The sequence below is a fragment of the Gymnoscopelus braueri genome (assembly GCF_963280865.1).
Source record: "Gymnoscopelus braueri genome assembly, chromosome: 17".
NCBI classification, from domain to species: Eukaryota; Metazoa; Chordata; class Actinopteri; order Myctophiformes; family Myctophidae; genus Gymnoscopelus; species Gymnoscopelus braueri.
The window spans coordinates 50023626-50035758 of NC_137617.1; the positions used below are offsets into that span (position 1 = coordinate 50023626).

At 42.5% G+C, this 12133-nt stretch overlaps 2 protein-coding genes across 5 annotated transcripts in view; both read right to left on the minus strand.

The window, feature by feature from the left end:
- tanc2b (tetratricopeptide repeat, ankyrin repeat and coiled-coil containing 2b) overlaps positions 1-1493 on the minus strand; it is a 332731-nt gene extending 331238 nt beyond the window's left edge. For all 4 annotated transcript variants that reach the window (XM_080455415.1, XM_080455412.1, XM_080455411.1 and 1 more), the window contains exon 1: positions 1332-1493. The gene's annotated coding sequence lies outside the window, so the exon portion shown is untranslated. The remainder of the gene's footprint in view (positions 1-1331) is intronic.
- Positions 1-12133, minus strand: part of LOC308104861 (ankyrin repeat and SOCS box protein 12-like) — a 396083-nt gene that overhangs the window by 354926 nt on the left and 29024 nt on the right. The window lies entirely within an intron of this gene.

The following is a 12133-nucleotide window of genomic DNA, read 5'->3' on the forward strand; positions in this document are numbered from 1 at the left end:
TTTATTTAAATAATATATGCCATCACACAGCCCGTTCGGCGAAAAACTACTTATGTTACATATTTCGTGTGATGTTATACATGTTTATGAAAATGTTTTGTATTAACAAAATCAATAGCCAAAAACAATGCATAGCCAAATATTTTTCCAGGACCCTTGATAAATTCCAGGACCTTTGATCAATTCCCAAACTTTTCCAGTACTGGATTATTTTTTTTTCAATTTCAAAATATTTCCAGGAATTTCATGACCGTGGGGACCCTGATACTAGTGTGTAGAGACTAGTGTATACTAGTGTGTATACTAGTGTGTAGAGACTAGTGTATACTAGTGTATACTAGTGTGTAGAGACTAGTGTATACTAGTGTGTAGAGACTAGTAGTGTATACTACTGTAGTGTGTATACTAGTGTGTAGAGACTAGTGTATACTAGTGTGTCGAGACAAGTGTATACTAGTGTGTATACTAGTGTGTAGAGACTAGTGTGTATACTAGTGTGTGTGTATACTAGTGTATACTAGTGTGTATACTTAGGTGTAGAGACTAAAGTATACTAGTGTGTATACTAGTGTGTAGAGACTAGTGTATACTAGTGTGTAGAGACTAGTGTATACTAGTGTGTATACTGGTGTGTAGTGTAGAGAGAGAGGCCTCAGGTTGCAAATTATGAATGACTCTCATTCATCTCGGTGTAGATGTTATCAACGCTCCAGTGTTAATTGAAAACAAGCCTATAATTAGTGGTTCATCCCATCCGCTAGCATCACACAATAGACATACAGTTTACATTAGACCAGAGCAGACACAGATAGATAGATAAGGTCCTTCTTACACATGCAGCCATGATGCACAGACATTTATTATTATTAGAAATAGAGATTGAGATAAGACTAAGAGAAACGATCCAAGGGTAGTCGCTTGCCAAAAAAAAAGCACATCATTTTTTCTCCCCAGCTTTAGAACATCTAGAAGCTTTAAAATATGAAAATAAGAGATTGAGCTATAAGACCAGACAAAAACAAAACGATTTAAAAAAGGGGGTAGTGTTGCTTGCCCCAAAAAAAAAACACTAATCTACAAGCTGACACACAGCCTGTAATAGATCAGTGCTTTTCCCCCCCAGCAATAAAACGAGGCTTTAAATTAGAACATCTAGAGGCTTTAAAATATGAACATGAGATAAGAGCAGACAAAAACAAAACGATTAAAAAAGGGGGGGTGTTGTTGCTTACCAAAAAAACAAAAAAAAAACACTGATCTACAAGCTGTTGTCAGCTTGTAGATCAGTGCCCCCCCCCAGCAGCAAAAGGAGTCTTTCTATGTGCTCTTACCGTGGTGTCTCACTGTGCGTTCCGTCGCATCACGGCGGTCATCCCGTCCCGTCCAGTCCAGTGTTATAATAGAGATACAATCCACTTCCTATGTATGTGTATGTAAAACCTAATCATACCCCACACGGCGCCCCCCTACACGCTGCTATACTATACTAGTGAGGACACACACACCTAACCTACCTAGCTACCTTACCTTAACCTACTACCCTAACCCACCTTAACCTACTACCCTAACCCACCGCACTGAGAGAAGCTTCTAGACGGCGGAGAGTTTAGTAGAAAAGACGCTTCATGAGGAATAATGATGAATAATAAGCAGCAGCAGCAGCGGTGTTACAATGTGTGTGTGTTGTTGTGTTGTTGTGCTGCTGCAGCAGTCAGAGGCAGTGTGTGTGTGTGTGTGTGTGTGTGTGTGTGTGTGTGTGTGTGTGTGTGTGTGTCCAGCAGTGCTGCCACGCAGCGACGCAACACGGTAAAGCGAGGCACACACACATACACACACACACTGCCACACGCGCACACACAGGGTCTTAAAGTCCCATTGGCCGTAGGGACGCTCGAGCCAGCCACGCTGCCATTGGATTGGTCGGCTGGTGGTTGGTTGTCTGGGCAACCGCTGACCGGTTGAGAGAGAGACGGTCTTGCGTTCCCATGAGCTGGAGGGACTCGCTCGTTTCCGCGCTGTGATTGGTCAGCTTGGTTGTCGAGCAACCAACCGGTGTGACAGTAAACAGTGGAAATAGTAAATAGTATTTTAGTGTTATAGAAATACTAACATTTTTTGGTATTTAGCATTATAGATTTACAAAAATGTTTGGTATTTAGTATTATAGAAATACTATATATATATTATTTTTTTGAATTATAGAAATGTAACATTTTTAGTATTTAGTATTATAGAAATAGAATGATAGAAATACTAAAATTTTTAGTATAAGTATTTTAGTATACAGGTAGTATTTAAAAAAATATTTTAGTATAAATAAGGCTACTTACTTATGGCCAATTATTTCTGTAAGCTTCTTGTTTATTGTCTATTCCTTGTGTTTATTATTATAATTTTTCATTAAATTGCTCTGTCGATTGTGACGGAGCAACTTAGATGAGAAATAATAATATGGAACAAACAATGTCCATTAATATTAAAACATATTTTGAGGAGGAGGCTGTATTGTAATGAATCATTATACACTAACTCTCCTCTGTGTGGACAGCATTAAAGGTTTGTGAATGTGATCAGTTTAAATAGTATAATATTTATAAACATGTCAATGGATAGATACTGATAGATAGTATATCAGTGGTTCTCAAACTTTTTCATGCCAAGGAAAGGACCCCCAATTGTACTGTATTTGCCCACTGTTTGGTGCCAGGGGCCCCCAGAAGAGAAGATTTATGTAAACATTTTCAATATTTTAATTTTGGCTGTTCAAAAATAGCAGATGTACAAGCTCACAGCGCTTTCCATATACATGGCCTCACCCTACCCCACACCACACCGTCCACTTGTGCCTCGGTTTCCACTACAATGAAGTGGGTAGAGTGGTGTGTAAGTGGTACTAAACTGGTGCCAAAAAGTACCCAGTCCTGGGTAGGTCTGAGCTAGGCCAAACGGGGTCAAACACTTCATAATGACTGATCACTCAGACTTTTTATTTAGAACAGGATATAGTTGTAAAACATTATAATACTTTATAGATTATTATAACCACAGTTAAAATCTATTCTAGTGTGTTATGATTATCATAGTTGTAAAACATTATACTACTTTATAGTGTATTATGATCACAGTTGTAATCTATTATAGTGTGTTATAATTATCATAGTTGTAATAAATTATAATAATTTATATTGTATTATAATCAGTTATAATCCATTATAGTGTATTATAATTAGCATAGTTGTAATACATTATAATTGTATTATAATCACAGTTATAAGGATCCATTTGGTTCATACCGAACCAAATGGTTCACCCGCACGTGCACAGGTGATTTGCATTTGTATACAGGACAGTTGGCCACTCATTTACATTACATTGTTAGACAAAAAGCAATGACCTCCACCTATGTTTACATTACAAATGAGTGTCAATGACCGGAGTCTGCTACTCATACCTGTGGATTTGAGAGGGGGTACTTTTGTGTAATGGAAACGGTAGATATTTTGATGCGGTGTGGTGTGGTGTGGTGTGGTGTGGTGCTTAAGCTGCAGTGGAAAGGGGGCTTGAGAACCAATGGTATATAGCCCACCACAGTCAATGCTGCAAAGTAGTTTTTGGTTTTGTTTTATTTTTTAAACACATAATAAATAAATAAAAACATAACCATTGCCATGACAGCAAACTTGCCAATCCCAGCGTGACCTACCGTCCGTCCCTCTGGTCTATGGGATCTAATAGTCTACCTTTTCCCAGGGGCGGAACAGTGTGGGTGGAAGATGATGAATTATTCATGAGGAAACGCTAATACCTTAAATCATTCACAATTATTCAAATTGGACAAGGTCGATGCCAATCAAAATGCATTTCCTCATCCCTCGTGCAGGACATGTGATATTTAAAATGACTGATGAAGTTATAGGAGGAGGAGGAGGTTGGATTGGATGACACACAACCCTGACATTAAACTCTACCATTCGTATGGTTGACCAAAAAGCCACAGGCCTCCCATTGAGCTACCATTAGATCTAATTCTTATTGACCACATTGGTGCTTTAGATGTAATAGCATTACAAGCAGCTGGCATGAGGCTGTGATGGGGGAGGGTTTGACCGCATGGAGATTGAACTCTTATTTATTCTGTGATTACGGCCACTTACCAGAGCTCACCTCTAGAGCTCCACTGATGACCGAGTGCTGGGTCTGATGCTGATCCTAATTCAGGACGGTCCTAGGTGCACCGATTACCCATATTCTGACCCATATTTGGTCAAAAAAAGTACAACATTGTGAGCTTTTAGATCTACCATTTTTGATTTTTTTTTGTAATAGTTTGAAAGAAATCAACTATATGCCCAAGGGACGCCAGGTTGAAAGTGGTTAAAAATTGCCATGTCATCGGCTACATAATTGCAGATATGTCTTCAATAACGGCCGATATAATTGGCCTGATGGATATACTGTTCTGGCTCTAATGGGTTGAGTTGGAGTTTGAACTGTTATTCTGTGATCACGGCTGCCTACCAGACCTCACTCACCTCTCAACCAGTGTTGCCAGATTCTGTGAGAGAAACAAGCAACCAGGTCTTGGAAAACCAGCCCAAAAGAAGCGACTATGGGCCACATGAGCACTTTAACATAATACATCAGCTATTTGAAAATAGCCGATCTACAAGCTCTGGGAGCTTGTAGATCGGCTATTTTCAAATAAAATCTTGCGGGGAAATTATAATAAGCAGACCTGGCAACCCTGCTCTCAACATCTATTAACTTGTTGGGTATTGATGATATTGCTGTGCCATTCAACATTCAAATATGACCGTTTGCAGTGCAAGCCCACTGGCAGTATGTTTGGCTCTTACAGTACATCATTTAAACCATTAAAGGTGGTGTAAGGGATATTTTGGACCCCAGGAAGACTAGCTGTCGTTTAGGCGTCAGCTAATGGGGTAATATATAAATTAACAAATAAACATTTTACAGTTATACATCCCAGTCAAATATGTGGGATGATTTGGATATTCTGTTCTGGCAGTTTTGACAGTGGGTTGTTTTGTACAGGATATAGTATTGACATGTTATTTATTTGCATGTAAAATAAAATAATGAAATAATAGAAACGTATGCTCCACAGAGCGTATATCTCCAACAGGCCGGGTGGCCTACCCAGGTTTCTCAGTCGTGGGGCACAGTTGTCAGGAAAACGAGGTTTTGTACAACATACGGTGCAACTATTTGCGTTTGTGGCACCCCCTGTGGGCAGAAGTGACAGCTGCACGACCCCACGACTGACACTGCCCCAGGATAGGCAACCCCGGCCTGGCAAAGATCTCTGCGCCTCCTAGGAGCACGTTTTTCTAGTTTTAAAGCCACGTGCTTCAAAATACATCCCATGCTTCTAGCATTCAACATGCACATCATCTTCCTCCAAAGCAGTGTTGATTTTGTCGACTAAAACTATGTCGAAAAATGTTCGTCAACTACCTTTGTTCACTGACGAAAACGAAATAAAAACGAAATAAAAACTAAGCTACGATGACTAAAACTAAGACTAAATATATTGACAATTTCGTCAACAAATAAAAAAAGATATATTAGGGAGGGACTAGAACTAAAAGACAAGCAATTTTATGCTTGGTTGCACTCGGGGTTTGCGCTCTGAAAATAGCAGATCTACAAGCTCACAACGCGTCGCAGCTTGTAGATCAGCTACTTTCAGCATGCAACCAAGTGTAAAATCAGCCATTATGACGCCATCAAGGCACCGCCAACATACATTTTAGTCGACTAAATCAACTGTAGATTTAGTCGACTAGAATCTTATATTTAGTTGACTAAAACTTGTCTAACAGTAAAAAAAAAAAAGAAAAAAAAAAAAAAAAAAAAAGGAATTTGATTCAAGAAGAGGAAGTGGTCACTGAACTGAGGTGGTGTGGAACAGGAAGTTACTGAACTGAGGTGGTGTGGAACAGGAAGTTACTGAACTGAGGTGGTGTGGAACAGGAAGTTACTGAACTGAGGTGGTGTGGAACAGGAAGTTACTGAACTGAGGTGGTGTGGAGCAGGAAATTACTGAACTGAGGTGGTGTGGAACAGGAAGTTACTGAACTGAGGAGGTTTGTGGAACAGGAAGTTACTGAACTGAGGTGGTGTGGAGCAGGAAGTTACTTAACTGAGGTGGTGTGGAACAGGAAGTTACTGAACTGAGGTGGTGTGGAGCAGGAAGTTACTGAACTGAGGAGGTGTGTGGAACAGGAAGTTACTGAACTGAGGAGGTGTGTGGAACAGGAAGTTACTGAACTGAGGAGAACTTTAGATGATGGTATTTCCTCGGCCACGGCATCCTTGATTTTTCCACTGTCATCTTCCTGTTTTGGATTGATGTCCAGGTATTCATCCAAGGGAGGACCGACCGGCCGGCCGGCGGACGGACGGACGGACGGACGGACGGACCTCTGACATCACACTCATGTCACCATGACTCAGCCTTAACCATTAGGAGTTCCCAATGCATCCACGCCCTAATATGGAGTGTTTTGTCTAACCTCAATGTGTTGTCATGGCATCAGCTCCATGAAAGGGACTCTCCATATATGTGCATAGAAGGGACAAGGACTGACAGATACAGAGAACTCCTTATATGGGCATAAAATGTAAAGGGGCCAAAGACTGACAGATACAGAAATCTCCATATATGAGCATATCAGCATTCCCATATATGGGCATTTACTGATGACATCAGGGATCTCCATATATGGGCATAAAGGGGACAAGGGTTGACAGAAACAAAGATCTCCATATATTGCCATCAGATTGGGGGTGCAACGTAGGTGTTCGGGCCGCATATAGCGGCGCCGGCCCGGACCTCTATAATATATATATAATCACCAATAATAAGTTCCCCCCCTTATAACCCAGCTCTATTTTAACATGAACCCCAGCGTTCCTAATCTGGTGAACATTGGTCAAAGCGTGCAGATCTACAACCTCACTGTATAGAGCTTGTAGATTTTCGGGCAAATTCAATTTGGCGTAGAGAGGAAATACTATAGCGGACCTAGTACAGAGCCCTGGGGGACCAAGGATATGAAGCTACGTCATTTTAACAAAAAATAATCCCTTACAGCAGCTTTAACTCCGGGTCAGTGCGGTTGCATTTGAACGCTCTCTCTCTCTCTTAGTGTTACATGAACACTGAAGATGTTTCGCTGCACAGAGGATCAGGTCTCAGCTCCTCATGGAGGACAGTGGAGCATGCAGGGCCAGAGGAGTCAGGTGACAGCAGCAGCACACTGCAGTGCATCTGTCATACGCTGACATTATCTCATGTAAACGGATACAGGGCAGACATTCCTTTACCTCAATGCTTTGCACATGACAGAAACTGGATGCCAGTGTGTTAGCCACCGTGCACACAACCACAAACCTTTTCTTCTTCTTCTTCTTCTTCTTCTTCTTCTTCTTCTTCCGTCAAGCAGCATGCTGCGGCAGTAGTGGCTCAGGAGGTATACGAGCGGCCGGGAATCGTCAAGGGTCGCGGTTTGATCCCCCCGGCTAAGCCCTTTGTTACCGTCGAAAGTGTCCTTGAGCAACACACTTAACCCCTAACTGGCCCTGATTGATGAGCAAGTCGGCGCCTTGCATGGTTTCCTCTGCCGTCTGTGTGTGTGTGTGTGTGTGTGTGTGTGTGTGTGTGTGTGTGTGTGTGTGTGTGTGTGTGTCTGTGTGTGTGTGTGTGTGTGTGTGTGAGTGAATGTAAAGCACACTGTAAAGGAGAAAGGTGATCTATAAATGCACCATTTACCATTTATATCACCGCAATACCGTGACATCAGTTAAAGAAGCAAGCTGTACAGTATTGTGTGTGTGTGTGTGTGTGTGTGTGTGTGTGTGTGTGTGTGTGTGTGTGTGTGTGTGTGTGTTAAATCTCATATTTAAATCAACACGGGATTTGTAGGCCAGACAATTATCAGTCAAAAGCAACATTGACGAAACAAAATTGGAGAAAACATTTGCATTCCTATCAGACGACAACAAAATATGTCTGGATTGAATGCATTTTGTGCAGCAAATGCAGCAAAGTGTTTCGTTCGGATAGATTTTACGTCCACATGGAAATGTACGATCTTTAGTACATTTATACAGGGACTAGAGGGTTTCATTTTACATACATGGATTTCACATGACAAAAGAAATGTGATACGTGCCATAAGCCCAGGCTTCCCTGTCGTTCAGACAGACTTATGCGTTGATGTCACCAGTGGTGTGTGTTTCACAGAAAGACGCTGTCTTGTAGAATCCATCACAGACCTCTCTCTGCAGAGGAGAAAGCTTATCGACTAAATGAAAGTCATTCCTGAGCCCCGGGCCGCGCCATTTACACTCACATGTTAAGAATAGACTATGTCGGAGCGCCCAGGTGGACCAAGGTATTGTGTAGGTCAGTGGTTCTCAAACAGTGGTCTGGATACCACCAGTGGTCCTTGAGGGGGTTCCAGGTGGTCCCCAGCTAAATGATGGAGAGTTGGTAACCAAATGGACCCTCATTAGGTAGATCTTTAACTCTTGAGAGCGTAAAATGAAATGGAATTGTGGACAAAATCGTATCCAACAACAAAATATTTTTAAAGTCTTGGGTCTGAGAGGCTTAATCTAACCAAAACCACTGGTGTAGGTCACCCATTCTTGAGAATTGGGACAAAACCTATATATATATTTTTAAATACTTCAATTATGCCGGGAAAATAAATGTTAAGTTTGATCACCGAGGTCCATGGCTCGACCAATGGCCTTGAGGTAGTTTGTGACATAGACACTGACATAAAGGACACTAATGTGCAGGCAGTGACCATAAATACAGACGAAACACCGACTGCATTTATTGCCACAATGATGTATGAATTTATACCCGGTAGGAGGTGTATGTGCTACACAGTAAGATTGGTAAACTAGTCGGATTGAAAAAGGTGAACTCGTTCTTCTGCCCCGACGGAGGCGCGCCGTCTGAAGGGGACTTGAGCTACAAGAGGCACCGTGCCGAAGGTTGCAAACAGGGTGGCCAGATCTGCTTATTGTAATTTCCCTGCAAGATTTTATTTGAAAATAGCCGATCTACAAGCTCACAACGCGTCACATCGCGACGCGTTGTGAGCTTGTAGATCTGCTATTTTCAAATAGCTGATGTATATGTTAAAGTGCTCATGTGGCCCATAGTCACTTCTTTTGGGCTGGTTTTCCTAGACCTGGTTGCTTGTTTCTCTCACAGAATCTGGCAACACTGGTTGCAAAGTCACCTTCAGCCGACTCAGCGCCGTCATGTGTTATGTCCCGATAGGGGCAGAATCGTAGATTCTCCTCCCCCCCCCCCCCACACCTTTTTCAATCTGACTGGTTTTCCAATCATACTGTAACATATGCGCTGGGTGAGGATTCCCCACCACACTCTAAAAGATAGAATATAACAACTCTATGTTCCATGTGGATCTCTGTTGTCATGGTGATGACGTCACATTGATGACATATCAGTCTTGCTCAAATATGGAGGGACGACAGTCTGCGCAAATCATCCTTTCTGGTTTCCCTGACAACGGTTTGTGTTGTGAGAGACATCGTACCAGAGCTCCTGGTACAGAGCCTGTATAAGGTGTGAAGATGTCTGTAGACTTTCACTTCATACTAGTAGAGACAAAATATAATATTGACCTGATTCACTTCATACTATTAGAGCCACAATATAATATTGACCTGATTCACTTCATACTAGTAGAAGCAGATTTTCCTCAGAAATGTTTTCAGACAGAACATAAGAGTGTGGAAGGAGCTTGTTTATGGCTCTGAGCTAGTCACATCTCTTTTTGTGAGCTCCTGGCATTGTTCACTTCTTTAAGCATACGTACACAAATACCAAACGGTTTCTATATATCTACACAGTGTTCCTGAGCAACACTATGCCGAAGATACAAGGGAAGAAGAGTAATAAAACAAGTCCTGTCCCGGTAATGGAGGGGGACGACTTTGATGGTAGCAGTCTTGCTAGCTCTACATGTAATGCTAGCGCTGCTAATCCCCAGAGAGGAATGGCTAGCTCTACAGGTAATGCTAGCGATGCTAGCTTTACATGTAATGCTAGCGCTGCTTCCCTCCAGAGAGGAATGGCTGCAGTTGAAATGACTCGAAACGCGGACATTATTCAAAAACTGGACCTGATGAAAAGCGACTTCGCTGCAAAGATTGAGGGGGTCCTGCAGGGAATTCAAGACGTTAAAACAGAGATAGAGTGTCTGAAGAGAGAGACACAGAGAGAGGTTGAGAGAGTAATACATTCGTCCACTACTAATACACAACTCCCATCCCCATCGCAGTCCATGTATCGGAGCAGCTTTGATGAACTACCCCTCCTGGAAAGGGCGAGGTCTCAATATGTCCGGACTCAGGTCTGCAGATGTGCATATGCATTGACTCCTAAACACACGACGAGGAACGACAACGACCTCTGCTGCAAAATGCTGAGGAATGGCCACCTCAGCAGCCAGACCACCTCAGCAGCCTGTCAGCAGATCTCTGCAACCAGCCGGGAACAAGGAGACACAGACGTGCCAGAATCGTACAGTCATCAACAGTTTACAGAGACTTTACCTCAACCCGGAGACGTAAAGACGCATCCTCCATCTCACACAGGAAAGAAAAGACACATCTGTAAAGAGTGTGACAAGCGTTTTAGAAACGTATGGAAACTGAGGAGACACCAGAGGAGACACACCGGAGAAAGACATTTCCCCTGTGAACGATGTGACAAGACATTCCTTTATTCACGCGATCTGACGAGACACCAGAACAGACACGAGCGTGTGCACACTATAAGAGACAAACCTTTTCACTGTGAACAATGCGACAGAAGTTTCACCCTGTCGGGCCACCTGAAGACACACCAGCGTGCCCACACCATACGAGACAAACCCATCAACTGTGACGAGTGTGGCAAGAGTTTCACCACGGTACGCCAGCTGAAGACTCACCGGCGTATCCACACCGGAGAGAAGCCTTTCCACTGCGACGAGTGTGGAAAGAGCTTCAGTCAGTTCGGTAGTCTGAAGGCGCACCGGCGCATCCACACCGGAGAAAAACCTTTCCGCTGCACGCAGTGCGATAAGAGCTTCAGCGTGATGGGCAATCTGACCAGACACCAGCAGAGCGTCCACTTGGGAGAAAAGCCCTTCCACTGTAAACAGTGTGACATGAGCTTCAGTGTGCTAGGTAGTCTTAATAGACACCAGCACGTCCACACCGGAGAAAAGCCTTTCCACTGTGACAAGTGTTCCAAAAGCTTCAGTCAGTTAGGTGATCTGAAGAGGCACGAGCGTATCCACACCGGAGAAAAACCTTTCCACTGCAAACAATGTGACAAGAGCTTCAGAAGCAACCTGAGGAAACACCTGCATATGCAACATCCACACTGAAGAAACACCTGTTCACGGTTTGTAGTTGTGAGAGCTTTATATGATTTGAGTTTGGAGTATTTACACTTCATGTACTTCAAGCGCAACGGGCCTCATTCACAAATCTTCTTAAAGGGCGTGTAATAGCTCTACATTCCTATAGTAACCTTTGTCATAGTGTGTTCAGTAACACTGGTCCAGCTCTTTAGTCAGGTCTATTTATAACACTCGCATCGTGACACCATGTCAGCTCGTAGCTCTGGTGTTTTGGGCAAGTGAGTCCCACACACAATGGATTATAAGCTCAACTTTTGTGAGAGTGAATAGAGTATCTCATCGCTCCAATATGTACATAAAAAGAAAATCGTTTTCCAAGGTTTAAGCAGAGACGCCACAGAACCAGATTATAATAATAAAGCAAGGCAGGATATAATATGGGTCTATATAATATTGTTCTACCGAACAATCGCTCAAAGTTGCTGAGGTAAAAGGGGAAAGAAAAGTAATTTGAAGCTATTATGCAGGACACAGAATGCTGCATATGGATTATGGATCAGAGCTTTATTGATCACTGAGGGGGAAATGCATCATTTGCATTAACAAATCCTAACTGTAATCAGCTGCCATACGTTGTGAATGTTTTTTTTCATCCAGTCTGCATCTCAGATTCAGATTTAATTAATGTCACATCACAAATGTACAGA